The sequence below is a fragment of the Arvicola amphibius genome, chromosome 12, assembly GCF_903992535.2.
Source record: "Arvicola amphibius chromosome 12, mArvAmp1.2, whole genome shotgun sequence".
Classification (NCBI taxonomy): Eukaryota; Metazoa; Chordata; class Mammalia; order Rodentia; family Cricetidae; genus Arvicola; species Arvicola amphibius.
In genome coordinates, this window is record NC_052058.2 from 89,602,605 (window position 1) to 89,608,587 (window position 5,983).

Sequence of the window (5,983 nt, forward strand, 5' to 3'; positions counted from 1 at the left end):
GATGATGATGTACCAGAAGCCAACGGCCTTACCAGACCAATGACTCATGGCTATGAACATTGGCAAGTAAAGCTGGGCTGACAAAAGGGTCTACTGTGTGACACACCACAGCTCCCAGTGTGATGAATGGAGAGGGGAAAAGATGGAGCAGAGGTTTCTTTGTTCTCTTTTCCTTTCTTCTGTTTTAATTTCTTTGGGAGGCACTAGAAGGGGAGGAGCCAATATAATTTGAGTTGTTGCATATATACTGGATGGAGTTCAAAGATTTAATGCCCTCCCCTCCAAAAACTTAAAGAATCTCATCAGCAAGGGGCACATTGATTATAAGCTACAATAGTGTTTAAAATTGTTTTTTAGGTATAATTAAAGTCATACATTTAAAAAAGGAAGTCTCCCACTTGGTTTGATTTTTTATCATGAATTAGTAGTGACTTTTATGAGAGGATTCCTGTGTTTATTTAAACGATTGCATAATTTTTTCTTTGTTAATGTGGTAAATTACATTGGACAATTTTTGGATGTAAAACCAACCTTTCCCTCCTTGACTGAAGCTCATTGATCATGATGTATATTATTTTCTCATAGAATTCACGAATGTTAGCAATGGGATGTGATGTTAAACAACTGTGTGGCTGGGAAAACTGAACAGAGTTAACACAACTTGAGGTGGCTGTCTTACTGGGGAGGTAAGACTATACGGTCTCTTGGTCTCTTGTTGGGCATAGCGTCATTATGGACGACACGGCTATACTAGTTGATTTATGGTCCTAAAATTTTGTGAAAGGTTTTTATCTTATATTTGTCACTGATCTGTAGCTTGCTGCTGTCGCTCCATCTCTTCTCTCTCTTGAGTTTGGAGGTAGCTTCTGAGTTTGCAAGAGGTGTCATTTCTTCTATAAACATCAGAATTTAAAAGCCAAGCTTTGGGGTCACTTCATTTCTGAACAGGTTTTTAAATAAAATTTCAATTCTTGCTAAATATAGTAGATTATACCTCTTGTCCTAGATCTTGGGTGGTAGAACTGGGATTCTGACAGTTCAAGGACAATTGTGACTACACAGTGGGTATTGGGCAAACTTGGCTGCTGAGAACCTGGTTCAAAAATAATAACATTCGGACAGGAGAGGGAGGGGGAGTGAAGGGGCGGGGAGGAGGCAGAAATTTTTAATAAACTAAAAAATATAAATAAAAAAGTGGAAAAATAATAATACAGTGCTATCTATCCAGGGTTTGTATGGATTATTGGACAAGGATTAAGAATCTGTGTCTTTTCATGAATTTGTGCACTAAATACATTAAAGTTGCTAACCATACTATCTTTACCGCTAGGCTGTACCTTAGAGTGCCATCTTCTTCCATGTCACTGATACAGATTATTTTGTCTTCATTATGTGTCTGAGTTTTAGTTCACCCCTCCCCCAATCTAGCTTTGGGGTTCCAGGTTTTCCTCACTATTACTTCATTCCTCCACTCCCCCAACCTACTTTCATAGAAGAAAAAAAGTTTTCTCATATACCCAGTTTTGCCTTATACTATGTAACTGATGACCTCAAACTTCTAATCCACCTCCTGAGTTTATGTACCACTGCTCCCAATTCATATGGCATTGGTGACTAAACCAAAGGCTTCAGCTTGCTAGACAAGCACTCTACGTGTTGGGGGCTAGACAGTATTGGAGACTCCCCAGAGGCCCTTGTGATGAATGTGGGCATTTTTCTCCTCTCCTAGCCAGGATCATACCACACAAGGTCAGTTGTGTACAGGTGCCAGTGGCCCAGCTAGGGCACTGCAGTCTAGAAACTAGTACTTGACATTCCCCTTGTATGTGTGTGTCAATGTTTTGTTTGCCAACCCAGAATGTACCTCACTAAAGGGGAACTTGCACTATCTCGAGTTCCTGTGTTTCTACTATCTGATGCTCTTTACTGGTTTGTTTTCTGCTTCCCCATTCGAGGGGTGTAAAAAGTGCCAATAATAAATTTGCTCGCCTAGCTCATCAGATTTTGCAGCCCTCCTGTCCCTAGCTTTTCTTTCCTCCTTTCATTATCTATTTCTTTTCCATCCCTGGTCCTCCCCCTTTGGACCCTGTCTAGAATGCTGGGCAGGGCTTCTACCCTCTGGGCCACATCCCAGCCCCTTTTCTTTTTTAACTTTTTTTTAACTCTTCTATCACATTGGGAAAATGCAGGTCAAATATTTTGTAGACTGTCCCCAAGTCCTTTTTTTTTTCTCTGAAGCTTCCTCAGAATTTGAATCTGTTATTTACGTAATTTGTTTCACTTTCAAATTTTTGACAATAGCATAGGAAAGAAGCCAAGGTCTTATTTGACATGTTCAAAAGGCCTGTTACCTTACCCACTTCTAGTGGCACAGTGATCACCTGGTTAAAAGAATATCAAGTTTTTATATTGGAAACTTCTTGTAAGTAGAAGTGTTATGTGTAAGAGTTAAGTCCACTACAGAAGGATCTGATGTCGCATCTGATTTTCACTGGTAACTCCAGCATCCATGGATTATTCTTGCCTGAAATGATCATTGCTGTGCTTCTGCTCTTGCTTATTTTTCTAAATCTTTAACTCCTTCGTATACTAGCTAGAATTCTGCTGAAAGGAGAGCCACATCTTTACTTGTCCATTTATATGCAAACACTCAAACTATTCTTTAATTCCATAAGCTATCATCTGTTACCAATGTATTGGCTTGAAGCATCTCAAGTTTGATTGGCAGGGGCTTGTCCGGGCTGGGTCTTGAGTCTTTTGAACGTGGCACTGTTATTTTAAAGTGCACATTTTCTAAAACCCTTCATTTCTGATACTTGGGAAGATCTCTCGTGCTCATCTCTTTTTCATGCTTCCACTTTGAAAAGAACTATTTCTCCAAGGAATCCTAATTTTATTCACTGAAGAAAGGCATTTATAAATAAGAATCTTGAGGTCCTCAATTTCTCTAGTGTTTTCAAGGCAGGTGTGCGTGTGTGTGTGTGTGTGTGTGTGTGTGTGTGTGTGTGTGTGAGTGATAATTATTAACTTCATATGCAAACTAGTACTAACAAAAAGGGCTTCCCAGAGAGCTAGTAAAACATTATTTCTGGGTGAGTCTTGGAATGTTTCTAGACCATATAAACATTTGAACCAGTAGTGTAAATAAAGACGATGAACCTCACAATGTGGGCAGCCATCATCTACTCCATTGAGCACCCACCCAAACAGGTGGACGGATGGAGAAAGAGTGGATTCTTGCTCTCTTCTTACACTGGGACATCCCTCCTCTTCTTTCCTTACAAGTCAGAGCTTCTGTTTGATTTATAAAGGGTCCAAGAAGTTTTGACTATAATTATGCTATTAATCGCTAGAATACCAGCAACAAGTCCTTGAGGGGGGAAAATTAAGTAACACAGTTAATAGAAATATTAGCAACATCATATATAATTCGTTCACAATGGTGATACGTAGTAGTTCTAAGACAAGTTAAAAAATAAGAGAATAAGTTCAACAAGACCATGTTGTTTTACAGACTTCTTCAAAGAAACAGCAGTGAAATGCTTGAAGAATTAGTGTTCAGATAAGGTTGTTAGTAAGTTTGAGAAGAGTGTGAAGTGTTGCAACATAATCATGTTCAATTTTAGTTATTTTGTTCATGGGTATTCAAATATGGCTGAAGTCAGATCTAGTATTAAATGCAAGTAATCCTAGCATTCAGGGGGCTGTAGCAGGGGGAGCATGACTTTGACAGTGAGATCTTGCCTCAAAAAAAAATCCAAAAGTTTATTGCCAAAGTTCAGTATTTGTGATTGTAAACCTACCCCCATTAACGTTCAATTTGATCAGGTAGAACTACAAAATCTGGAATTGAAAATCTTTACTCCTAAAGTTGTAGGCTGGAAGTTGTTTGTTCGTTCCTGGCTGCCTAGACCATGAAATAATCACTTAGAAACTATATTAGCAATACTGTTTGGCCACTAGTTTAAGCATATTTCTGGCTTACTCTTTTATCTTTAATTAACCCATTTCTATTAATCTGTGTATCACCACGTAGCTGTGGCTTATGAGGTAAAGTTCCTGAACATCTGTCTCTGGCGGAGGTTAAGTGGCTTCTCCCAGACTCTGCCTACTCTATCTTTCCCAGCCTGGCTATATTCTGTTAAGCCATTGGCCAAAAGCAGCTTCTTTATTTATTAACCAATAAATACATGTACAGGTCTTTCCACACCATAAAGTGAATACACAATGCACTGTAGTCTGCTGCTGAGCCCATCATGCTGTGCCAGCATCCACAGCCCAGCCATGATGACCTTGATGTGACATTCCCCTCTGTATGCTGGGAATGTGTTTGGTTAATGAATAAAGAAGCTGCTTGGGCCTATCACAGGGTATACCAGAGTAAGGCGGGAATTCCAAGCAGAGATAGAGAAGAAAGTAGGCAGAGTCAGTGAGACACCATGTAGCTGCCCGAGGAGAAAGATGGTGGAAATTTGCCAGTAGGACACAACTTCGTGATGATGCACAGGTTAATAGAAATGGGTTAATTTAAGATATAAGAGCTACCTAGAAAGATGCCTAAGCTACTAGTCCAAGCAGTATTGCAATTAATATAGTTTCTGTGTAATCATTTTGGGTCTGGATGGCCGGGAACTAATAAGCAGCCTCCATCTACAACCTGACTTATCCCTCTCTCTCACTCAGAATCAGACCATGAATCCCTCCTTCCCCACCACCAATCCATTTCAAAGCTGCAGCTGAAGTATTCTATCCTGCACAGACGTAGTAAAACTGCCATCTATATTCTTACTCTGTTAGTATACAATCCTTCACTGTTAAACTACAAGTGACTTGAGCACAGACATTATGCTGTGCTTATATTGACAACCTCAGCGTTAGTGTAAGATAGTGTGTGCACTGGGTGCTCGGAGAAGTGTCTGCACAACCCAATCATTGTAGCTTCTGCTATTCTAGGAAATACCAGGCAAACGTAACATATGCAGGTGTAAGTGGACATGAGCTTAGTCGCATTACTTTTCGGAGAGCTTAAAGGATGCCCTACCACCAGAAACCAATTCTGATGATGGTACCTTGACAGAAACATACACCTTTTGCTCCAATTGCATCAAAGTCTTTGCATATGACTTGCTTTAAAGTATTTCAACATCAAGACAAAACAGGCAAATCAATGCATTCATAATTGTTTTTAGCCTCACTGCATGTATATTACAGAACACTCTACAAGTAAAATACAACTGAAGATGATAAGACTATATTCAAAGCCTATATGTTAGTGTAGTCATCTTTAGGTGACTCAATAACAGAAAAAATATTACAGGACAACATGCCCTAGAAAGTACAATTTCAAAGGAACTAAAAATAATTCACATGAGGATAACCAAAAGACAACATCCTTATTACTTAAGAAGATGTAAAGGAATCTCTTAGAAATAAAAAAATCACATTTAAGAAAAGAAATTTCAAATATTACATGAGACAAAAGTGTGATTATTTATTTATTTCTATTTAAAGGAAATTCTTTTTATTACATATCTTGATATACATTTAAAACCAAGATGTTTACTAATATAAATAAGTATAAATAGATTTATCTTAATATTACAAAAGAATAAGATTTACAATTTGGCTATGAACATATCACTGCAGAAGTACAGAATCTTTTCATGTAGAGGTTATGACAGCTCTGGACACTATTAATGACCAGTCAGTAAGGACACCTTCCTAAGGCTTTTTCACAGGAGAAAACAAAATAAGAAAAAATTTCCCTGAGAACAAAACTGCAGCTTATTCTTCAAAAGTAGTGACTCATATCTGTACGTTTGAAAGATTAGTCTTCAACCAGCTCCTCTTCCTATGCTATCAACTTAGTCAAAGGCTCAATGTTCTATCTGTCTGTCTGTCTGTCTGTCTGTCTGTCTGTCTGTCTATCCATCCATCATCTCTCTCATCTATCTATCTATCTATCTATCTATCTATCTATCTA